The sequence below is a fragment of the Jaculus jaculus genome, chromosome 6 (genome assembly GCF_020740685.1).
Source record: "Jaculus jaculus isolate mJacJac1 chromosome 6, mJacJac1.mat.Y.cur, whole genome shotgun sequence".
Taxonomy (NCBI): domain Eukaryota; kingdom Metazoa; phylum Chordata; class Mammalia; order Rodentia; family Dipodidae; genus Jaculus; species Jaculus jaculus.
Genome location: NC_059107.1, coordinates 137738154 through 137764146, shown reverse-complemented (window position 1 = coordinate 137764146; position 25993 = coordinate 137738154). Strand labels below are relative to the sequence as shown.

General features: G+C 44.0%; 1 pseudogene; it reads right to left on the bottom strand.

Moving 5' to 3' along the window:
- Window positions 1–22911: 22911 nt before the first annotated feature.
- On the bottom strand, window positions 22912–23856 carry LOC101611150 (annotated as a pseudogene).
- Between the last annotated feature and the right edge of the window lie 2137 nt (window positions 23857–25993).

Below are 25993 nucleotides of genomic sequence, written 5' to 3'. Positions count from 1 at the left end.
TGGTGCGCAAAAGTCACAGGAATGGTAATGAGCTCTACAGAAGCTCCGCGAAGGCTGCCCCTGTGACCCACACAGCAGCCGGGCTGTCTGCCCACAAGAAACGTGCACCCTAGTCAACCAAACAGGCAGCAAGTAGCTCAGCTGCATGAGTGGACCCCCAATGTCAGATAGGTGGATGGCAAGGAAGGGAGAAAAGGGAGGGTCAGAGAAGAAAAGAGGAAAGAAAAAGCAGTCCACGTGTTTAAAGAAAACTAAAAATAGTAGTAGATAAGGTCTGGAGAGATGGCTCAGGGGTTAAGGCGCTTGTCTGCAAAGCCTAAGGACCCATGTTCTACTCTCCAGGTCCCACGTAAGCCAGACGCACAGGTGACATGCACGAGGATGCCAAGCACACAAGGTGGCACGTGCATCTGGAGTTTGATTATAGTGGCTGGAGGCCCTGGCCCCCCAATTCTCACTCTCTCTCTCTTGCTCTCGCTCTTATTCTCTCTTTCCCTCACTCGCTGTCATTAAAAAAAGGAGGGGCTGGAGAGATGACTTAGCCGTTAAGGCATTTGCCTGCAAAGCCCAAGGACCTCTATTTGATTCCCCAGGACCCACATAAGCCAGATGCACAAGGGGGCGCATGCATCTGGAGTTCCTTTGCAGTGGCTGGAGGCCCTGGTGTGCCCATTCTCTCTCTCTCTCTCTGTGTCTCTCTCTCTCAAATGAATAAATAAATAAATATATTTTTTTAAAAAAGACAAGTCTGTTGGGCTTGCCTCAAAAACAAAACAAAACAAAAAAGTAGGTGAAGAGAGAGTGAATGTGGGGGGTGGGAACCTTACTTTGGGTAGGAAGATGAGATTGTAGACTCAAATCGTCCAGATATCCAGGAATGGAGGTAGGAGCCCCCAGAGGACAATGGGCATTTTGGGGGAGCAGTAAAGAGGCCAGTGTGCTTCAGTAGAGAGGGAAGAGAACTATGACAGGGGCTGACGGGTGTTCCTGATCTGCCATCCCCCCACCCCAAGCAGCACAGACTCCTGGGTCTGCTTGGGGGTGAGTCCAGCTGTTTGGACGTCCCCAAGAAAGACCTTATCCCTCTCCCACCCTCAGGCACGTGGCCATAACGGGACAGAACAACTCTGGAGTTGTGGCCAGTAAGTGGGTCAGCACACTTGATGTCCCTGGGGTAACAACTCTTTTGAAATACCCTTCCAGCCCAGAGGCAACCGTTGGACCACTTGAGCATCATATCCCAAACAGTGAGACCGAAAGCAGTTGTCTCTCCTCCTAGGAAGCCTTACAATCTTAGCAGCATGTAAACACTTATGCTGACATTGTCCGTTCCTGGGCCCTTGTGGTCCAGAAGCAGTCATGGATGAAGCAGCCTTCTGTGAGTCGCTTCTGAAAGATGGCTGAGCCTTGTGGGACCAGTACTTCCCCCGGAGGTGGGGAGGGAGGCGTTCTTTCTGCATGACATGTGCTATATAAACTCTCTGGTCACCCCGGGTCCTGGCTCTCTAAGACAACAGCTCCCCGGGGGGAAGAGGGTTGAGTCTTGCAAAATTGGACAGTTGGCTGCATCCAGAGAGTAGTGTTTGCCTAGCACATCAAAAGCCAGCCCAGGGACCCGCATGTTTGCTCAGTATCCACCCAGCAAATAGCAGGAGCCTCCCTTGAATGCAGGGGTCAGAAAGGATTTGCCTCAAATCCAAGTGAACCTCCAGGGTGACGGCTCATTCAAAGCCACTCTAGAGGACAGGGTGTCCTGGAACGTGGGTGCCAGGCGTCCCTCCTCTGCGATGGCCACCAAAAGGCTTTCTTTTCAATTTTACTTTCTAGCAGCAGAGCAGAACCCGGGGAGGCCGAGGGGCACTTAGGCCTGTCTGTGGTCTGTTGGGAGCCCCAAGGCCAGCTGTAAGGAGCAGCAGGGGGCGGGAAGGAGGGAGGCCTCCTGGCTGTGCCCAGAACGAAGGAGACCCAGAGCCTTTATGCACATGATTAGTGATGAGCTGGTTGCCTGGCAACCACAGCCCCTCCCCCTTCTCTCCAGACCCCTCAGGCTGCATGTAATGTTTGTGACATTTTTCTTTTCACAGCAGAGACAGGGAGTCGCCCCCTTCATTAGCTGACGATGGTGCCACCCCAGGCACCCCTCCCTTACCAGCTTGTTGATCAGACTCCTGGTTAGAAATCTCCCCAAAGCCTTGAATTATTAATTGTACATTGGGCCGATTGCTCTGCCTAGATAACCCCTCGGACAGGAGTTCAGAGAAGTGAAATGCTTGGAGCAAGACCTGACACATACAAGGTGCTGCTTAAAATTAGCCGAGAAAATAATTAACACTATTTCGCCTGTATAGGCTGTTGAGTGGTGAGACGTGTGTGGGGCAGGTTTTGTGCTTTTCAGAGAGCATTCACGTTTCTCTTAGGTCCTCAGAATGCTACAGGCAGAAGAGTCCTTAAAGGTCCCCTCCCATCCAGCTGCCTTTGTTTACAGATAAGGAAACTGAGGTCCAATGGGGGAAGTGACTGTCAAAACGACACAGCTAATGACTTGAGGCTCCGCTGAATCCAGGTCTCCTGGTCCTCAATCCCTTTGCAGCACATTAGTGTGCCTTGTGTTCTGATTAATATCCCCCTCTCATGCTAATGCAAACAACCTTCATTAAACTCAGTGACACACACACACACACACACACACACACACACACGACATGACATTAGAGTAGATGGACTTGTTGGGAAAAAGATTTCAGTGGCAGAGAGTATGGGAAAGGGGAAAGTTAGGTAATGAAAGGTGATTGTGATCAAAGTATATCACGTATGTATACAATTTTCATTAAGTAAAATTTAATTTTTTTTGTTTAGTTTTAGTTATTTATTTGAGAGTGACAGACAAAGAGACAGGGAGAGAGAGAGAGAGAGAGAGAAAGAGAATGGGCGTACTGGGGCCTCCAGCCACTGCAAACGGACTCCAGACGTGTGCGCCCCCTTGTGCATCTGGCTAACGTGGGACCTGGGGAACCGAGCCTTGCACCCGGGTCCTTAGGCTTCACAGGCAAGTGCTCAACCGCTAAACCATCTCTCCAGCCCAAAATTTAGATTTTTAATGTGTCTAAGAATGCTACCTCGAGTCTATAAAAAAAAAATACAGATTTCCCGTCGTACCCCGAGATCCTCCCTTTGTGTCATTCATGATTTGTTTCCTAGGATTGTAATGGCCTACCCACAGATTTAACAGCTTAAAAGCAGGCTTGTTATCTACCTACGGGTATAGTGGCGGGTATAGTGGTTGGAAGTCCTCCTCTGGGTCTTAAGGATCACAAGCTAGAAGCTCCCAGTGAGAGTTCCTCGGAAGGATGGAGGGGAGAGTGTGCTCCTTGCCTTTCCCAGCCTCTGCTGGATACCTGCTTGCCTTGGCTTGGGGCATGAGCACGTCTTCTCCACCTTTCCTGCCTCCTGGGACCCATGGTGCCCACTTATGTCACCTGGCAAAATGTTAGCTACTTGTCCTGAAGCTGCAGCAGAGCATCTGAAAGCATCACGGAAGGGAGGAAGGACGGGCTGGCCTGGACCGTGAGGGGGGAGGCAGTCGTGGTGGGGGGCGCAGGGCGGCAGGGCTGGGAGACAGGCTGGTCAGGAAGCAGAGCGGGAACAGGAAGTGCAGTCAGGGCTATCAAGCCTCCAGGCCTGCCCACAGCGATGCACTTTCTCCAGCAAAGCTTCAACTGCTAAGCTTCCCATCGTCTTCTCAAATAGTGCCAGCAGCGTTCAAACCCATCAGCCTATGGGGGCCATTTCACATTCAAACCACCGCCCCTCATTCCAGTCACTCACCCCTTCACAGTCCCCTTTCCTGTGCTAAATCATGCATCCACAAACCTGGAGACGGACAGGAGACCTGTGGCTTCATTATTTTGTTCATTCTCTATCTCTGCCTGCTCCACAGGCAGATAATCCTCCAATCAGGCTTGCAACAGGGAGGCCTGCCTAGCCAAGCTGGGAAGCGCTGCTCCCCGCTCCCCTGCCTTCTCCTCTCCAGACAGTCAGAAAACTGCTATCAAAGGCCAATTTTCCATATGTGGAGAAGCTGAGGTTAAGAGAGTTCAGTTTCTAGTCCCCGGTTCCCCAGACATCACCAGGATGTGACCCATTGCTGGGCATCTGTCCCCCCACTTTAAAGACAGAAAACCAAACCTGAAATGGATTGAGTGACTTCCCAGGGCCCACTTGCAGGAGTGCTCAGAAGACCCTAAGAGGTTCCAGATCTCTTACTCTTTCCCATGTGGAGATGTTATCCCTACCAAGCCGCTGAAAAATACTCTTTTCAAGAGGTGCAGAGGGATTGGGACAGGGTCTCACTATGAAGCCCAGGCTGGCTTCAAACACTCCGGTTTTTCAAGCTCCCAAGTGCTGGCAGTACAAGCACGCGCCACCGTGCCCATCTGAGAAACACCCGCAGAGCCCGACAAAGGTAGCCGTGCTAAGTTCAGTTGACTTGCATGCGGCAAACACAATGCAGGAGATTCCCGTGACTTGTCTATTCACTTCAGAGCGATGGGAGTTAGAATCTGGAAAAGATGAGGTGGCGGGCCTTTTCTGTCCACGACCCATGAGGGAAAATAGAAAAACAAAGGCTTGCCACTGCTGGTGTGCGGGCCCGCGTCGTCACTAGGGGGCAGAGTGTGTCCAGGAATCGGAAGGCTAACGTCTGTTACCTTTGGTTTTTCAGGTTGATTTTTTTTTTTTTAAAGGACCAGCTTACAGTGTGAAGGGTCGTTGCCTTTAATACAACCTTAGTCAATAGGTTTCTAATTGGGCTATTAATCTAGAAATAAGTGTGACACAGAAACCCCCAGAGGGCGGGTGAAGAGCAGAGGCAGCAAAACTGATGAGCATCCTGTGAATGCTGTCTTAAAGGCTCAGTCTGATAATACTTGTCCTCCTTGAGTGTGAATCGGTGCCCCCACGCCTGCAACTTGCCCTTTTGTCACAAGGCAGTGGATTTAAGAATTGAGAAACATCATGCGGTATTTCAAGAGTTTTTCACTACATGCTTTCTGCAGCTGTAAAGCACACACACACACACACACACACACACACACACACACACAAATAAAGAAAGAAAGAAAGAAGAGATTTATTTTTATTTATTTATCTTTAATTAGCACAGAGTTTTAGGTATCATTTTTCCATTTGCAAACACAATCGTTTTAGTTGATTCTATTCTCCCTTTCATCTTGCCCATCTCTTTCCCCACCATGCATCCTCTCTCCTTTCTGCTGACATATCACATGCCAATGTCTTTGTGCCCTTCCTCCTTCCTTCTCTTCTGTTTTTATCCTCCCTTGTTCACCTTTGTAGGTTTTTAGGCTTTACCTACGTTTTGCCATCCTCTATAGACATGCATATAAATATTATGAGCTAGAACCTGTACATGAAAGAGAACATGCAGTTTAGGGCTTTGTTGAGTTTGGTCATCTCTCTCTCTCTCTCTCTCTCTCTCTCTCTCTCTCTCTCAATATTTTTCTTAGGAAGGGTCTTGCTCTAGTCCAGGCTGGCCTGGAATTCACTATGCAGTCTCAGGGTGGCCTCAAACTCACGACAATCCTCCTACCTCTACCTCCTGAGTGCTGGAATTAAAGGTGTGTACCATCACACCTGCCTGGTAACCTCTCTTGATATAATTTTTTCCAGATCCATCCACTTTCCTGAAAATTTTATGATGTCATTTTTCTTTACTGCTGACTACAATTCCATCATGTATATATACCACATGCTCATCATCTGTTCATCTGTCGATGGGTGCCTAGGCTGGTTTTATTTCTTTGCCATTAGGAACAGAACAATGAGTGTGGCTGTGCAAGGATCTCTGTAGGAGGATTGGGAATCCTTTGGGGTTATGCTCAGGGGTGAAATAGCTGGGTTATATGGCAGCTCCATTTCTAAGTTCCTGAGAGATCTCCATACTGATTTCCATAATGGCTGTAGTAGTTTGTATGCCTACAATCAGTGAGCAAGAGTTTCTTTTACCCCACATCCTCACCAATATTTGTTGTCAGTTTTGTCAATGATGCCATTCTGACTGGGGTAAAATGGTATCTCAAGGTGATTTTAATTTGCATTTGATGGCTATGAATGATGAGCACTTTTAAAAGTATTTGTTGGCATCATATAACTAGAAAAAAATCCAAGAATTCAAATGGAAACGAATAACACAGCTGGAGGGGTTGCAGTGTCTGACCCCAAGTCATGCTACAGAGCCACGGTGACAAAAACATCTTGAATTGGCACCAAAACACACATATAGACCAATTTAATAGAATAGAGGACCCAGAAACAACCCATGGAGTTTTGGCCACCTAATTTTTGATTAACAAGCCAAAATCATTCAGCGAGAAAAGAAAAAAAATGGTGCTAGGAAAACTGGAGATCCCCCTGCAGAAGAATGAAATCGGATCCATATCTCTCACAAATGTCTATTCAAAGTAGATCAAAGACCTTAGTTGAAAACCCGAAATGCTGAAATGACTAGATGAAAACACAGGGAATAAATTGTATAGGCAAGAGCTTTCTGAACAGGACTCTAATAGCATAAGAAATAGCCCCAAGAATTAACAAATAGAATTACAAGACATTTAAAAAGTTTCTGCACAGCAATGAAACCATCAGACAACCCCCAGAAATGGAGACAATCTCTTCCAGTTATGCTTTAGACAGGGTCTGATAACCAGACTCAATAAAGAGATGAAAAAGGGCTAGAGAGATGGCTTAGCGGTTAAGCACTTGCCTGTGAAGCCTAAGGACCCCAGTTCGAGACTCAATTCCCCAGGACCCACGTAAACCAGATGCATTAGGGGGTGCATGTACCTGGAGTTAGTTTGCAGTGGCTGGAGGCCTTGGCGCACCCATTCTCTCTCCTTCTGCCTCTTTCTCTCTCTGTCTGTTGCTCTCAAATAAATAAATACAAATTTTTAAAAAAGATGAAAAAATAATAACCTAAATATTCAATCACTAGATGGGCTAATGAAATGAACAGATAGTTCACAAGAGATTTATTATTTTATCTTTTTTTAAAAAAAATCAATGTAACTGTGCCCACCTAGTAGGTAGGAGCTGCTTGTCCTCATATTTGCTGATATGAAAATCCTGGGTAAGTCTGTCTGCATTCACATCACAATCAGGACACACAGCACACACAGATTCCTTGCTCAGGAATTAACCCCAGCAGCACACACTTCAGCCATCTGCAAGGCAATGACATTTAAACAGATGTGAATTTATTAGTGGTCTGCAGATGAGCTCTTGGCTAGGGTATCATTAATGAGAACTCCTTCAGCATCAGACTCTCATCTTCTCTTGTACAACCCTATAAGATAGATACTATTATTGTTGTCGCTGTTGTTTTATAGTTGAGACAACTTGAACTGCAAAGGATCAAGAACTTTGTCCAAGATTGCCCACCTAGGGAATGGCTCTAGCAGGCTTCAGAATTAGTTGTCTGACACCAGACCTGAGTTACTTAGCTCCTGTCTTCCAGGCAGACTGAGCATACCTATCCCAGTGAGAAAACTTAGGCTCTAGATTGTGACCCCATGTCTGACTTGGTGGATACCTTAGAAAACTGATTACCAGACTGGAGAAATAGGTCATCAGTTAAGGTGTTTGCTTGCAAAGCCTAAGGACCCAGGTTTGATTCCCTAGTATCCACGTAAAGCCAGATGCACAAGACAGAGCATGCATATAGAGTTCATTTGCAGTATCTGGAAGCCCTGGTGTGCTCATTTTCTCTCTCTTTCTCTCATAAACAAACAAACAAACAAAAATTATTCCAGATCTCTGTTGGATCTTACAAGGAGGCAGAGGATTCATAACTCAGCGGGGCATTGGTTTCCCCGGGCAAGGGTATGGAATCAAGACATGTCACCAGCTGAGATCTGTGGGCGCCTGACATTGGCATCAAAAGGAAGTTTCTATGAGATGGAAACCATGGGTGAAGCAAGACACTGACCGGGATATGACTGTGGTTTCTGAAAGGTACAGAATGTATTTCTGCTCACAGCCTGAGCTTGGGGCCCTCAGACGTGTCAGAGCATGCTCAGTTATGGGGCACAGAAAGGCATGCACTGGGGACATACTGAACAAGGCCATCAGCTGAAGATCACCTGGACAAGAAATGGGGGAAGAGGCTAATAAGCACCAGTCAAGGGCTGGCCCTGGCACTCCTAGGTTAGCCATGGGGACCAGAGTCTATCCCAGAGAGGTGGGTGTGGATAGGATTGAAGAGGTGGAAGAGTAGATCACATCCTTAATCTCCTGCCCAAAATTTTATCAAGCTTCTATCTAGTCTGCATGAGAAGAAAGGAGGAAAAGCTGCGATTCCAATATATGATGGAAATTTAAATTCAAGAAAGCCAAATTTCAGTCAGTGGACAGAAATCGTTCTGATAAGTAAAATGATGAAACGTTTCAGAATCAGACTAGGGTATGGGGATAAGGGCAGATATCAGGGCTCACTCCCTAGTGGGAAAGGGTGTTTCTACAGAGCAAGCATAATTGATAGAGTTTATTGGAGGAAAAGAAAATCCAACACATTTCATGTCTATTCCCCTTTGAGAATTGGCAATCTTCACTAACCCTGTTACTCAAAGGAAAATCAATAAATATTATGTATTCTGCTGTAGGTGGAAATGGCAGCACCTTGTCACACCACAGCTGGCTTCTGCACTGGAGACGAGGGCCCAGGCTGCTGGGTTTCAGTCTTGCGGGTGTGTCTTGCATGGGGTGCTAGAGAAAGCCAAGACTTTCCCTTCTTAGCATGTGTGTATTTGTAGCCCTCTCTGCTGCTTTTACAAGTATTAGGTCAAGATATTCATCTTCTCAAGTGCCTTCCCTCTCGTTCGAGCCTTCTGCTTTTGAGAATCTGGACTGCTTCCCCCAGCGCCCACCGGGTCCCCCCTTTTGATCTTGAGTTTCAGCCTTGGGCCTCAGGTTATATAATAAGAAATTGGAGACATGATAATAACAATCCATTCATCCATCCTGGATTTCTTCTACTCCTTGACTGTAGATTAAGGCAATACAAGAATGTATAGAAATAGTGGCACATACCTGTAATCACAGAATTTGGGAGGCTGAGGCAAGAGAATTACAAGTTTGAAACCAGCCTAGGCTATATCGTGATTAAAAGCCAACTTGGGCTACATGGAAGAGGGAGAGGGAAAGGGGGAGAGAAAGGAGAGGAGAGAGAGAGACCCAGCAGAAAAAGACAAACCACTGTAACAAAATCAAGAATCCAGAAAGGGGAATCAGGGTGAGGGATGGAGAAGAGGAGGCATTGGGGAGAAGGGTTAACCAACTAAAGACATGAACAAGCCAAATGAAGCCTATTTTGTGGACTGGAAAGATTTCCCAGTGGTTAAGGTGCTTGCCTCAATAGATTAAGGACCTAGATTTGATTCCCTAGTACCCATATCGTCAGATGCTCAAGGTAGCACATGTGCCTAGAGTTTATTTGCAGTGGCCAGAGGCCCTGGCATGCCTATTCTATCTGCCTCTTTCTCTCTCTCCCTCCCCCACTCTCTCTCAAATAAAAATAATAAAAAATAGAAAGGGCTGAAGAGATGGCCTAGTGGTAAGGTGCTTGCCTGAGAAGCCTAAGGACTCATGCTTGACTCTCCAGGTCCCATGTAAGCCAGACACACAGTGACACAAGTGCACAAGGTTGCACATGCGTACAAAGGGCACATTTGTCTGGAGTTCAATTGCAGTAGCTGGAGGCACTGATGCGCCAATTCTCCCCTTGCCCTTCTGTTGCTTAATAAAGGCAAGTCTGTTGGGTTTTCCTCAAAATAAATAAATAAATAACCTTCTTTGTTGTCGGTTAATTAAAAAAATATATGAGTGAAAGTACCCTGAGTGGGTGGATGCTGCTCCCAAAAGCCAAAAGTTATTACAGGAAGATCCCAGTGCCAGCCTAGCAGGATACCTATCAGTGAGCTGTTGATCAGGAAGTCCTCTAAGACACCCAAAACAACACAGACTCTTGCCTCAAGTCTTGGTTGCCCATCAGAGCTAGATCATAAGGCCCTATTCCTGAAGACACCACTTGCTTTGGTTGAAGAACACTAGAAAGTTAGCTAGAACAGATCTAGAAGTTTCTCCCTACTGGCTAGCTGTCCTGGAGCTAGAGGGGGCTATGCAGGCTGCTGGAGGAGAGAGAGACGTCATCAGCAATCTTACCCAACAGTGGACCCTGCAAACGATACAACTAAGTAGCCAGGCAAATGCACCTATTGATGCAATAGTGGTATGACTGTAATGGGGTAAATAATTGTTCTGTGACTGGATCTGAAGGCCTTCATATGCTGCCCTGTGCCTGGAGGGTCAAATCACCCAGGATGTCAAGAAGACTCTGAATAAACAGGCCTTGCTAAGTTCCCTTCCAGTTTATTACTGTTCCTTCAGACCTTCTTTCTGCACAACCTGTCCACAAAAAATTATACAGACTTCCCCACGTCTTCGTGAAGTGAAACAATTGATGTTAAGTCTATATCCACTCATTGCTGTGCTTTGCTTTTGCCCATCTACCTTTTACTATCGGGATCTCAGCCACGGGTCTAGTGATGGGTGTGAAAAGATGCTACATTTGTTCCTCTATACCTCATGCCTATCAATTTCAGAAATAATTTAAAGAAAGACAAATATCGTAGAGAAAAAAAATGAAGTGGTATTAGGGACAAGATATGCAAATTTTTAGGTGTTTTTTTGTAACCATGGTTGTTCCTTATTCTCAGTATCATTATTTTAAAACTCCACTGCATAGAATGCATGAGAAAGCTCAGGTGTAATCATTGGACATCCTATCATCTCTCGTGTTTATAGAACCAGAAGCAGTCCAGATTTCTTGGTGTGGAAAGAGAAGCAGACGAAAAATAAAAGACTTCTTGGGTGCCCGGCAAGGTTATGTTTCTTAATCTGAGTAATAGATTCAAGTATGTTTATCTAAAATACATATTTGTTTCATATTATTTTCATATTTGCAATTTGCTTTACAATGGAAAGTAAAAACAAAAACAAACAAGATGGCATCACATATAACATAGACCTGAACCCATCCACAGATAAGTTTAATCAACTTCCACTTATATCAGCCGATCGTTAGTTGAGCCAAGAGGCACCCTTGTTTCTACTCCTGAGTTCTGGAATAGTTTGTTACACAGACTACTGCTGCATTTGTCATCCAATACCATTCACCACTGCCGGCTGCCTCAGACCTCTTTTGCATTCACTGTGAAATCTGGAGAAGCTCAATTGCTTGTTTTCTTAGGTTCCCTAACAGTTCTTGCCAGCCATCTGACTCAGTGGAAATAAGTCCTCGGGAGTTTCTGCAAAGAGACTTGTGGGCAAGGTTTTCTTTCCAAACAGTACTGAAGAGCCCCCCTCCCTGTCCTGGTTGTATGTATCCTGCCTTCTTGAATGTTGCTTCCGTGACAGGGTGGTGCTTAAAGGCCATTTTCCACCACGAGGCAACAAGCACAAGGAAGAAGAGTCGATATTCTGAAGACGCTGGAGTAAAAAAAAAAAAAGAATCTGATTTTTAATTTTTTTGGCACATGTGTGTGGCATGTAGATGCATGTGAGCACATGTATATACACTTTGTATGGAAGCCACAGGTTGATGCCTTTCTCAGTTTCTTTCCATGTTATTTCCTGAAGCAGGTTCTCCCAGCTGAACCCAGAGCTCCGTGATTTGACTAATAAAGGTAGTCAAGTTGCTCTGTCTGCCAAGCCCTGGGATTATAGATGGGCTGCCACTCCCACCTGGCATTTTTTTTATTTATGAGAGAAAGAGAGAGAGAGAGAGACAGAGAATGGGTGCACCAGGGCTTCCACCCACTACAAACGAACTCCAAATGCATGTGCCCCTTGTGTATCTGGCTTACGTGGGTCCTGGAGGATCAAACCAGGATCCTTTGGCTTTACAGGCAAATGCCTTAACCACTAAGCCATCTCTCCAGCCCCGCCTGGCATTTATGTGGGTATTGGAGATCTGAACTCCCATCCTCATGCCCGAACGACAAGTGTTTGATATACTGAGGCATCTCCCAAACCCTCTTGATTGCTTTATTGTGTCTTCCTACTTTCCTTTAGATAGGATTGTCTTGCTGGTTAGTTTTTCATTACTCGCTGCTGGTTTTCTATTACTTCATAAATTAGCCCTTTCGCTCTAGCCAAGGGTGACCTGGAACTCACTCTGTAGCCTAGGCTGTCCTCAAATTGATGACAATCCCCCTACTTCAGCCTAGTAAGTGCTGGGATTAAAGGTATGTACCATCATACCTGGCTAACAAAGTATTTTTTTTAGTATAATATATAAAACTTGCATGAAGCCAGGCGTGGTGGCACACACCTTTAATCCCAGCACTTGTGAGGCAGAGACAGGAGAATTGCCATGAGTTAGAGGCCACCTTGAGACTCCATAGTGAATTCCAGGTCAGCCTGGGGTAGAGTGAGGCCCTACCCCAAACAACCAAAAAAAAAAAAAAAAAAACCACTTGCATGATGCCAAAATATGGCAGAATGTAGACATTCAAACATCTCCTCTTCCATAAAAATAATGGAAAACCTGAAAAAATAGGGGCTGGAGAGATTGCTTAGTAGTTAAGGCACTTACCTGGAAAGCCTAAGGACCTGGGTTCCATTCCCCAGTATTCCCATCAAGCCACATGTGCAAGGTGGTGTATGTATCTGGAGTTTGTTTGCAGTGGCTAGAGGCCCTTGTATGCCCATTGTCTCTCTCTTTCTTTTCTTTCTCTCTCTCTGCCTCTCTCTTACTCTGTCTCTTTTTCTCTCTCAAATAAATAAATAAATTATATTGTTTAAAACTAACAAAATTTTCAACATCAACCAGGGAATGTTGGCTCCAGAAAATAAAAAAAAAAAAGGTCTAGGTTTCAGTCATTAAAAACTATTAAGGTTTAAAAACCTGGTGGCGCACACCTTCAATCCCAGCACTTGAGAGGCAGAGGTAGGTGGATAACTGTGACTTTAAGGCCACCTTGAGACTACATAGTGAATTCCAGGTCAGCCTGGGCTAGAGTGAGACCCTACCTCGAAAAACCAAAACAAATGAAGAAACAAACAAACAACTGGTAAGGAGCTGGAGTGATGGCTTACCAGTTAAGGCATTTGCCTGCGAAGCCAAAGGATCATGGTTTGATTCTCCAGGACCCACGTAAGCCAGATGCACAAGGGGACACATGCATCTGGAGTTCATTTACAGTGGCTGGAGGCCCTCGTGTGCCAATTCTCTCTCTCTCCCTCTTTCTGTCTTTCATATGAATAAATAAATAAATAAAATATAATTTAAAAAAATCTGGGGCTGGAGAGGTGGCTTAGCGGTTAAGTGCTTGCCTGTGCAGCCTAGGACCCCGGTTCAAGGCTCGATTCTCCAGGACCCATGTTAGCCAGATGCACAAGGGGGCGCACGCATCTGGAGTTCATTTGCAGTGGCTGGAAGCCCTGGCGCTCCCATTCTCAATCTCACTCTCTCTATCTGCCTCTTTCTCTCTCTGTCACTCTCAAATAAATAAATTTAAAAAGTGAACAACAACAACAAAAATCTGGTAAGCTTGTGGCATATTTATTTGCCTTGCCCTCTCTATGTGTTTGACTTGACCAGAGATCACCCAGTGTATACAGCCTTTTCCTAAAGATATTTGTAAAAATAATAATCAGAGAAAGTTGTTTAACATCACTTACTGCCTCCAACACTGGGTAGTATCTGTGCAAATGATAGGCCATCAATTAAAACCTTAAAAGGAAAAAAATAAAATCTAGAGAATGAGATGTCCGTGGGGAGTTTAAAAAGCTCTGACATTTTTCTGGGACTCTACCAGGCAATGCACGTAATAGGTCCGCAGCTGTATGAACAGCAAAGGAGAAGACAGAGGGGACTAAGTTCTCACCGCGGTCCAACCTTGAGATTGTGTCCTTGGTAAGCGAAGGCTAAGGCTCAGAATTGTAAACTGCCGGTCTGTGTGGAAACCATGCCCCAAAATGCATGCAGAGTCCAGAAAGAAAGGCCAGGAGATTGGTTCTAGGCACTTAAGCAAACTGTCCATTCATGTGAGTCGCTCACATCAAAGCTAAGCAAGCCGATTTCAGTGGCCACACACAGGAGAGACCACAGACGTCACCCCACGGACTCACGGACAGTGGCAATCTGAAGTAGAGACAAAACCAAGAGAGTGGGGAAGTGAGCATTTCAAGTGATTACGTTATTTTAAATGCCTTGGCTTTTTTTTTTCTGTTCCTTTTTTTTTTTTTTTTCATTTTGCATGGTATCAGTTTGCACAAGGACATTGCCATTCAAGTATATAATATATTTTGAGCGTATTATTCCTTGTACCCTGCTATCCTCCCCTTTTACATTCTTCCCAACTCCTATGATTCTTCTTTGTCCCGTGAGACGGTTTTGCTTCTATTTTCCTATCACAGTAAATGTAGGATTTTATGTCGCTATGTCGCTATACGAAATCTAGGAACCCCAGACGAGAGAAAACATACAACATTTGTCTTTCTGTGACTAAATTTGCTTAATGTGTTTCTCTCAAGTTGCAACCATTTTCTTGCAAAACAACATAATTTCATTTTTCTTTATGGGTGAGAAAAATCCCATTGTGGGGCTGGAATGATGGCTTAGTAGTTAAGGCACTTGCCTGCAAAGCCAAAGGACCCAGGTTCAATTCCCCAGGATCCCACACAAGCCAGATGCACAAGGTGGCACATGTGTCTGCAGTTCATTTGCAGCAGCTGGAAGCCCTGGCATGCCCATTCTCTCCCTCCACCCCTCTGCTTTTTCTTTCTTTATCTCTCTCATAAATAAATAAAATAAAATAAAATTTAAAATCTCATTATGTATATGTATCACATTTTTAAAAATTATTTATTTGCAAGCAGCCAGAGAGAGACAGAGAAAGAGAAGAGAGATAGACAGAGTTTCAGGTCTAACATTGAGCTTTTTTGTTTTTGTTTTTGTTTTTGGCTTTTTGAGGTAGGGTCTTACTCTAGCCCAGGCTGACCTGGAATTCACTATGTAGTCTCGGGGGGCCTCAAACTCATGGCAATTCTCCTACCTCTGCCTCCCGAGTACTGGGATTAGAGGCGTGCGCCACCACGCCTGGCTGTAACATTGAGCTTTTTGATCCATTTGGGATTGATTTTCATACAAGCTGAGAGATAAAGTTCACGTTTCATTCTTCTACATGTTGATGTCCAGTTTTTCAGCACCATTCATTGGAGATGCTGTCTTTCTCCAATGTATATTTTTGGCATGTTTGCCAAAAACCAAGTGGTTATGGCTGTCTGGGTTTACATCTTTATGTCTCTATTCTATTCCGCCGGTCTACATGTCTATTTTTGTGCCAGCACAATGCTGTTCTTTTGACTCTGTAATCTAACTTGGAATCAGGCATCATGATATCTCCAGCATTATTCAGCATTGCTTTGACTATCTGTGATCTTTTGTACTTACATGTGAAATTTAGGATTTTTTTAACCCTATGTAATTGTCATTGCAATTTTGACTGGGGATTGTATTGACTCTATTAGGCTGATTTTGGTAGGATAGCCATTTGCACAATATTAATTCTTCAAATCCAAGAGAATGGTAGCCTTTCTATCTCCTAGTATGTTCTTCAATTTATTTCTTCAGTGTTTTCATTGCAGATGTCTTTTCCTTCCTTTGTTAGGTGTATTCCAAGTTTGCCTCTCCTTTGTATGTATGGCTTATGTGGGATCTGGAGAGTCTAACATGGGTCCTTAGGCTTTGCAGGCAAGCGCCTTAACCACAAGCCATCTCTTCACTTGACTTTTTTTAAGTTGGACTTTTTGTTTTGTTTTGTTTTTCGAGGTAGGGTCTCACTCTAGTCCAGGCTGACCTGGAGTTCACTCTGTATTCTCAGGGTGATCTTGAACTCATAGCAATCTGGAACGTCTGCCTCCTGAGTTCTGGGATTAAAGGCATGCACCACCACACCCAGCCGATTTTTTTAAATTACTGACTCCATCTCGTTGCTCAATATAGATCTATTTAAGTTGTTTATCCCATATTGATTTAATTTTAGTAGATCATTTGCATGTAGAAGTTCATCCATTTCTATTAGATTTTCCAATTTGGTGGACTATCAGTGTTTAAGAAAAGCTATAATGATTTTCTAAATTTGGTCTCTATAGTAGTCTGTCTTTCTTTTTCTTTTCCCCTCCCTTCATTTTCTCTCTCTCTCTCTCTCTCCTTCTCTCTCTTCGTGGTGGTGGGGATTGAGTCTATGACCTTATACATGTTAGGTAAGTACTCTACCATTGAAGTATATCCCACCCTTAATCTCAAATATTTTAATTTGGGTCTTCTCACTTTCCTTTGGTTAGTTTGGAAAAGGGTTTGTCAATCTTGTTTATCTTTTCAAAGAACCAACCTTTTGTTTCATTTATTCTTTTAAAATTTCCATTGCATTAATTTTGGCTCTGATTTTGACTATGTTTTCTCATCTACTGATTTGGGGTTTTGCTTGTTCTTGTGCATTGATATTTATTTCAGATCATTCTGGTTTTTAATTTATTTTTCAAAATTTATATATTTACTTTGGTTTTCAAGGTAGGGTCTCACTCTAGCCCAGGCTGATCTGGAATTCACTTTGTAATCTCAGGGTAGCCTCAAACTCATGGCATTACTCCTACCTCTGTCTCCCAAGTGCTGGGATTAAAGGCATGAGCCACCACGTCCAGCCTATTAGTTAAAAATTTATTTATGAGAGAGAGAATGAATGAATGAATGAATGAATATGGGTATGCCAGGGACTCTTACATCTGCAAACAAACTCCAAACATATGCACTACCTTCTGCATCTAGCTTTACATGGGCATTGGGGAACCAAACCGAGTCCAGCAGGCTTTGCAAGCAAATGCCTTTAACCACTGAGCCACCTACCTAACCCCACTCTGATTTTTTAATTTAGGTACTGGTAGCCATCAATTTCTCTCTTAGAACTGTTTTTACTAGACTCTGTACATTTTGGTATGTTGTGTTTACATTTTCATTTTATTCTAGGAATTTTAAAATTTCCCTCTTGATTTCTTCAATGTTCTATTCATCATTCCATGGCATATTGCTCAATCTCCATGAGTGTGTGTATGCTGTGTAGTTTCTCCTCCTATTGATTTGTAGCTTTGTACCATTGTGCTCAGATAATTACAATACGTTATTTCTATTTCCTTTATATGCTGAGTCTTATGTTGTGTTCTATTAATGATCTATTTTAGAGAAGGTTCCATAGGTACTGAGAAGAATGTGCATTCAGGAGCACTTGGATGAACTGTTCTGAAGATGTCATAGGTCCATTTGACGTATGATGTCATTTAACTCAGTTGTTCTTTGTCAGGATCACTGATCTGTTGGTGACAGTAGGTTTGGAAACTACTCATTATTGCCACGTAGTGTTAATCTGTGTCTTTTACATTAGTAGTGCTTATTTTATCAAACCACGTGCACCATTGTTTAGTGCATATAAGGTTAGAATTATAAAATCCCTGTGATGCACTCTCCCTTAATAAATATGAAGAAATTTTATTCTCTCATGATTAAGGTCTGTTTTGTCAGATATTAGAGCATTGATGCCTACTTGCTTTCTAATTCCATTTGCTTCAAATAGTGTTTTCACCCTCAGGTTGCATTTGCCTTTGATGGGAAGTTTCTTGGGGAGGCCAATAGATGGACTCTGTTTTATTTTAAATTTTTTTTATTATTTATTTATTTATTTGAGATAGAAAGGCAGATAGAGAAAGAGAAAGAGAGAGAATGGGTGCGCCAGGGCCTCCAGTTGCTGCAAATGAACTCTAGGTGCATGCACCCCCTTATGCATCTGGCTAACATGGGTTTTGGGGAATCGAGCTTCAAACTGGGGTCCTTAGGCTTCACAGGAAAGCGCTTAACCACTAAGCCAACTCTCCAGCCTAATGGACCTGTTTTTAATCCAGTATGCTAGTCTGTGTCTCTTGATAGGGGAATTTAGTCCATTAATATTCAATGTAATTATTAAAGTGGAAGTATTAATTCCTATAATTTTGTTGCTTTTGTGGTGTTTGTTATCTTCTTATTCCTCATTTGTTTAAGTACTCTTCTAGTCTGGCAGATTCTTTTGTGTAATCTCATGGATATGTTTATCTTTTTTCTTCACTGTGAAGGATTTCTTCAAGTATCTTCAAGTGCTGATTTAGTGGTCATGAATTCCTTCAGAGTTTTTATTTCTCCTCCAAGTGTGACAGTTTTGCTGGATATAGTAGTCTGAGTTGGCAACTATTTTCTTTAAGCGCCTGGAATACAATATGCAATGCTATTCTGGCATCAGGGTTTCTGTTAAGTAATCTTCTGTAATTCTGATGGGTTTACCTTACATGACTTGGTGCTTCTCTCTTGCAGCTTTCAATATGTTTTGTCATCTGTGCTTACTGTTGTAACTATAATATAATATGAGGAAGTTCTTTCCTGGTCTTGTTTATTTGGTGTTCTGAATGCATTTTGAGTCAGGGTGGTCATCTCTTTGCCTAGATTTTAGAATTTTCTCTTGGAAGATTTTTTTTGGCAAAGTTCTACTTCTTCCAGCTTCATGATTTGCAACTTTGTCTTTTGATGGTGTCTTGCAGATCTTAAATGTTGTGTTCATAGTTTCTTATTATCTTTGCCAATGACAGAATGTTCTAATTTATTTATCTTGTCTTCCTGATGGTCTTCTGCTTGATCTATCCTATTAGTAAGATTTGTACGAAGATTTTTGTTTGACTTACTAAGATTTTTTTTTTCTTTGATTTTTTTTTTTTGTTTGTTTGGGGCTACAGAGTTCTATGTATCCCAGGATGGCCTCAAACTTGCTATGCAACTAAGGATGATCTTGAACTTCTGATGTTTCTATATCCACTTCCTAAATGCTGAGATTACAGGCATGAGCCACTACAACTTGTTTTATGTGTTGCTAAAGATTTAACCCAAGGCTTCATGCATACTAGGCAAGTGCTGTACAAACAGAGCTGTATCTCCAGAACCAACTCTTCTCTTCAGCTGTTAGCTGTTAGTTGCACTGTGTATGTGGGTAGGGAGGGTGTGAACTATTGTCTGGAACCCCACATGCCTGGGGTTGAGTCTGTGTTTCAAGCCCTTCAATTTTGAGGTCTTAGTGTGCGGGGCTCCTTCCTGTTCAGGTAGTGCTGAGGGAAGGACCAGGCCTGCTGGTTCCTCCCTAGGGATTGAGGAGGATTATGAACATCAGACGACTCAGAAACCTCTCCTGGCCACCGGAGAAAAACCACACTGAGTCGGGAGTCTTTTCAATGCAGGAACTCACAGAAACAACTCGCTTTATTACTCTGAGCAGTTGCCTATATCATGTTGGGGAGGAAGGCGGGGATTTTAGGATGGGGGCAGAGGTAAGGACCAATAGTAAACTTTAACTACTAAAATGGTAATTACAATTAACATGCAGAGGTGGCAGGCCAGAAGCTATTAGGCGTCTTGCTGAGTCCTAGCTAGCCAGAGACAGGTAGCCAAACTTTAGCTAGGCTCAGGAAGTTCCACTAGACCTCACGCCTGGGCCTTTCAGAGCCCAACATCAGTGCCTGTAGTGTGTCCAGTTCTTGATCATCCAGCTAACTCAAATGGCTGAGTTTCAACAACAAGAAAAATGAGACAGTCATTTCCACAAAAAACCTGGACCCCTCCTTGGAGGGAGGTTTTTCATAAGATTTAAACATTGTGGTTGGTCAAGTTCAGCCTCCAGAACTTGGTGCCAGAGCTAACCTCTTCCTGAGACAGCATGTAGCCCTAACCAACCAGCCAGGAGGGTCCCCTAGGCCTTTATCTCCACATGGGTTCTTTATCCTCTTCAGTTCCCCACATAGCAGGTGCTCCTTGAACTTTCTTTCCTCTTTTCTTTCCATGCTCCCCACCCCAGGCCTCCACATGGGATCTCTAGCCACATAGGTGCCTTTCCTTGGCGCTGTACTTCCCTCAATAAACATAATACTTTAATAACTATTCTTCTCAGTCTTCTTTTTTATTCTATTCTTTGATGAAAATTATAAATGGGCCTAGGGTTTAAGGGTGCTGTGACTTTCCTGGACCCTTAGCACCCATACAGATATACAATGCGTGGTGAAAAGGCTACTATAATAGTGTAGGTGAGAAATGATGGTGGACTGGACTAGAGCAATAATGATGGAAATGAGATCTTTCAGAGTCAAGATGTGTTTCAGTGGGAGAGTTGATTAAATCTGCTGATAGATTAGATGTAAAGTACGAGAAAATGTGCAAATAAGGATAAGCCAAAGAGGTTAGTCTGAAAACTAGCAGAATAGAATAGTAATTTATAGAAATGACTGAGAATACAGACAAAGGAGGAGGCAATGGGTGGGGAAGATGTGAAAGCTCACTTCTGAATGTTTATAGTGATTATCTGTCACCTAAGAGGAGATGCAGAATAGACAGTCTATGTAGACTTCAGGGGAGAAGAGAACTTAAGACACGATATAAAACTGGACATCATCAACACATGAAAGTATGCCAAACTCTGGACCTGGATATGATTCCCACCAGGACCAAGGTGCAAATGTAGACAAGAATAGGCCCAAAGATATGTTCTCAGACCCTCTGAAACCAGGGAGTGCGGGAGAAGACTCAACAAGTGAGATTGAAGAGGGAGGATTGATCCACTAAAAGCAGAGCCATGAAAGACAGGGTGTCCCAAAGGTCTACAGAAGAGAATGTTTTATGAAGAGGGATCTACCGAGGAGAGGCTTGGCAACACACATGGCAGTTACAATGTGGAGCTCTCCAGCAATGGCTCTGTCTCATCATCATTGCTCATCCCTGGGGAAGCTGTTCTGGGAGCTTCCCTCCATTCTCGCATCCACGGAGCACATCCCAATGACTTCTGAATCTTGAGTTACACAAGATTCTGCTGTTGAAGTCACTGGTGACAGGACCCTTTGGGTCCCTTAGCTTCTCTCTAGGTTCTTCACGTTTTGGATTAGAGGCTCTCCAGAGTTTCAGGGCTGTTTCTCCAGTCCCCATGCTGCTGGTTGGGGTTTATCTCCCTGCCTTGTCAAGTATGCAAAAACTTTCATTTATCATGCTCCCACTGTGTCTCCTTGACCAGAATATTTGCAACCGTGAATGTTTTTTTTTTTTCCACTTTCTCTTCCCTGCTGATAGCATCTCTTCTCATCATTTAAATTGTAGCTTTCCATTCATCTCCCATTTCCTGCCACCCACTGCCAAACTGGGAAATGTCTATTAGTCATCTTGTAAAAATTTTGAGTGTCGGCTATACAGCTCACTGTCATCAGTGCCATACAGTATACCAATAATTACGACATGGGCTTTGTCTTAAATTCTATCCAAGGTAATTTGGGAGAGGAAAAAAAAACTAAGCATGTAAAATGAGAGGTAGCAAAACTAGACAATAAATTGTATCTTTGAAAAATTGCTATCAAGCCACATTGAGCCTGAATGGAATAAAGGAATAAGCATCTGAGCAGTAGGAAGGAAAGGGGTGGGTAATGCAGAGGGGGATGTGAAGCCTTGGTGACAAGGAGGTAGAAGGAAAGGAAAGATATGCTGCTGATGGTGGATTGTAAATTCATGGACTTGAATAGGTATGCACTAGTTTTTGAGTAATGTGAAAGTGGCATGGGAGGAGACAGTCCAGTAAAAGGACTTGCACAAGTCTGAACTGGTGTAGACCAAGAGCATCTTTCTGAGGGCTCCAGGAGGACAAATCTCCCTGGTGATGGGAATGTGTTGAGCTGATTGGCTGGGCCCTGGATCCAGGGAAGGGCCTGCTGCATTTCAACCTAATCTAAGTACACAGAGTGAAATATTATTAGAGAGATAAGATTAAAAACCAAAAGTACTTTTTTCCTACCTCTACTTAAGTTTCTGTACTTTTGACACTGTCTACCTGGATATAACATCAGATCCCACTGGCTAAGGGCTCACTCTCTAAGCCTGCTACCGCCTGCAATACCAGCTGCATCTGTCCAGTGCCTCTAATCAACTCACTGTCAATTGAGGTCCCCACGACTTGTTCCTTGAATTCGAATTAATTTTCTGAAGCATCTCACAGAATTCAAGAAAACACTTGCATACATGGTCTGGTTTATTATTAGGTAAGTTATTTAGAAGACTTGAAGAGATGCATGGGGGCAGATATGGGGAGGAGCATGGCGCTCCAATGCCCTCTGTAGGAACCTCCTCATCCTCAGCTAGCCAGATCTTTTTCTTTTTTTTTTAAGATTCTATCTTCCACAGGCTTGCAGCTTTTCTCTAGTCTCTCTTTATATTTGTTTTGAAATATATTTTATTTATTTGAGAGAAAAAGAGGGGGGGAGAGAAAGAAAGAAAGAATGGGCATGCCAGAGCTTCCAGCCACTGCAAATGAACTCCAGATGCATGCACCACCTTGTACATCTGGCTTATGTGAGTCCTGGAGAGTCAAACCAGGATCCTTTGGCTTTGCAGGCAAATGCCTTAACTGTTAAGCCATCTATCTCTGCAGTGCCCCCCCACCCTTTTTTAATTTTTTTGTTCTGTTTCATTTTTTGTGTTTTTGAAGTAGGGTCTCACTCTAGCCCAGGCTGACCTGGAATTCACTATGTAGTCTCAGGGTGGCATTGAACTCCCAGTGATCCTCCTACCTCTGCCTCCCGAGTGCTGGGATGAGAGGCGTGTATCACCACACCTGGCTCTTTTTGTTTCTTTCTTCTTCTTTTTTTTTTTGGAAGCCCCCACCCCTTTTTAAGAGAATTAAACCTTTATTTCCATATTGTCATATATTTCCACATAAAGCTGGCTTTTTGGTTGCTTTCTGGTAATTAGTCAAAGATACCAAATCCCACATCCTCTGCTGGCTCTCCTTGGCACCCACCTTGGCTGGGGCCGGGGTGGCAGCAGAAGCAACAGTGGAGGTGGCGGCCGTGGGAGCAGCAGTCACAAACACAGGTGGATCAGCTGAGAAGACCTTGACCTTCTCAGCAAGTGGGAGGGTGTGCTCAGTCTCCACAGACGAAGCCAGGACCTGCTTGTACCCATTGGTGATAGAATGAGGCACTGAGGCAACAGTTGGGTAACTGATCTGCAGAGAAACACTGGCAACATTGCAGACGCCCTCCAAGAAGCGAGAAGGCAGGGTATCCTCTGTGATGTCAAGCCCTTTGGGGTTGTAGATGCTGCCATTGTCAAACACCTGCTGGCTGATCAGCCCAAAGGAGAAGGGGGATGTTCAGCAAGTTCAGCAGGGTGACCTCGCTGGCTCCCACTCTGTCTCCAGTCTTGATGAGCTAGCTGCACATCACTCAGAGTTTCAATGGTGCCCCTGGAGATTTTGGTGGTGACACCTTAAGCCTGAAAGAAGGAGGTCTTCTCAGGCCCCAGGCCCATGTTCTGGGTCTGCATGGTGACTTCACAGGGGACAATGGCACCAGCATGGGCAGCAGCTGGCACCTTTTCTCCCAGCAGCATGTCCCTGATCTTGTTGCTGTCCTCCTTGGTGAACACAAAGCCCATGTTCCCCTGGATACAAGGCAGCAGTTTCTCCAGAGCTGGGTTGCCCACCAGGAGTCCTCAGATGGCCTTTGCACCATGGTGTTCTTGCTCGTCAGCACCTCGGCCTTCCCTTGGTGGGACAAGCAGATCTGCTGCATCTGCTTGAAGCCCACATTGTCTCATCCCACCATGAAGCATTTTGGATAATCGCCCAAGGGTTGGATGATCTTAAGAAAGTAATTGGAGGTCTAGGTTGGCCTATCTTCTCTGGGCATTACAGTGGTGTGTCAGGGATTGCCATGCAGGATTTAAAGCTGATGTCCCTCTAAAGAGGACACCTGGCAAGAGCTCAGCTATCCAGAATTTTACCCAAGCTTGTCCTTTAACTTATATGGAAGGCCTTTTTAAAAATTTATCTATTTGTTTCGGGCATGGTGGCACACACCTTTAATCCCAGCACTTGGGAGGCACAGGTAGGAGGATCGTCATGAGTTCGAGGCCACCCTGAGACTCTGTAGTGAATTCCAGGTCATCCTGGACTAGAGTGAGACCCTACCTCAAAAAAACAAAAAAAAGAAATTTATTTGAGAGAGAGAAAGAGGTAGATAGAGAGAAAGTGGGAGATAGAGAGATAATGGACACACCAGGGCCTTGAGTCGCTGCAAACAAATTCCAGATGCATGTGCCACCTTGTGCATCTGGCTTATGTGGGTCCTAGGGAATTGAACCTTAGTCCTTAGGCTTCACAGGCAAGTGCCTTAACCACTAAGCCACTCTCTGGCCCCTGAAGCCTTGTTATATAGGAATAATAGATGACATCATCAGCCAGTGATGATTAACTCAACCTTCAGCCTCTGTCTTTCTCTGAGGTCAGGGGGAGGGCTGGAAGTTCAAACCATCATAGCCCATCTTGGTTTTGCTATAACCAGTCCTGTCCTGAACCTCGCATTACCATGCATCTTGCTAGCAGAAAGAAGACACTCTTCACTCATGATTCCAAGGATTTTAGGAGGTCTAAGCTAGAAATGATGGACAAAGACCAGATATATATTTCACACTATCACACACATGAGGGCTGGAGAGATGGCTCAGCGGTTAAGGCACCTGCCTGCACAGCCTAACAACCCAGGTTCAATTCCCCAGTCCCCATGTAAAGCCAGATGCATAAAGTGGCTCATGTATCTGGAGTTCATTTGCAGTGGGTGGAGGGCCTGTCATGCCCATTCTCTCTGTCTATCTGTCTGTCTGTCTTCTCTCTGTGTCTTTTCTGCTTGCAAATAAATAAGTGAAAATATTTTTTTTTAAAAAAAAGGACTGCTGGGGCTAGAGAGATGGCTTAGTGGTTAAAATGTTTACCTGTAAACCCTAAGGGCCCAGGTTCGATTCCCTAGGACTCACATAAGCCAGAGATGCACAAGGTGGTGCATGTGTCTGGAGTTCATTTAGAGTGGCTGAATGCCCTGGCATGCCCATTCTCTCTACCTCTCTGTATATCATCTATCTATCTCTCTATTTCTCTATCTCTCTATCATTTATCTGCCTTTTTCTATCTCTCTCCCAAATAAATAAAACTAAAATAAAATGAAAGAGTAATGAAAAGAACTCTGCTGCAACACATGACGCAACATGAATGGCAGATATCTAAGATGGTTCAAAGACCAGGCAAGCTTGACCCCAGGAAAAAATGACCTACATTTAAGAAACAAGATGAAAACAAACAGCACAGAGAAATCGCAGGCAAACACCTGTCCATCCGGCAAGAAGGGAGGCCTTTCTGTACGGAAAGAAACCTTCTTTAGAGTCCCTCGGCAATGGTGAATTTCATTGTCAACTTGCCTGGATTTGGAATCTCCTAGGAGACACAACATGTCTGGGTGTCATGGAAAGACATATTCAGGGAGGTTTGAACTGAGAAGGGAAGACTCACCCTGTATGTGGACAGCACCGTGACCTTAGGACCCAGACTGAAGAAAAGGGGGGTCACAGGGAGCAAGCGAGCTGAGCACAAGCATTTATTGGCTTCCCGACTACAGATACAATATGACCAGCCGCCCCGTGCTCCCGCCACCCCAAATGGACTGTATCTCCTCAAACTGTGAGTCAGAATTAACCCTGTTTTTTTTTTCCCCTTAAGTTGCTTTTGTCACTTGAGAAAAGTAATTAATAGACCTCCTATCAGATTGCCCCAAACTCCTTTTCTTGCCATTGGATAGTTTGCCACGCTGAGTTACAAGAGAAGGAAACAGATGACATTTTCAGACTCTATACTGAGAGTTCAATTTTGACCACAAGGAAGAATACAGAAGGGGCAGAATGGCTAAAATATTTTTATCTGTTGCCCAGACTTGAAAGTGAAATGTTAAGAGCAGGAGGCTGTATAGAGTCTTCAAACATGCAGTTATTTTGGAGACA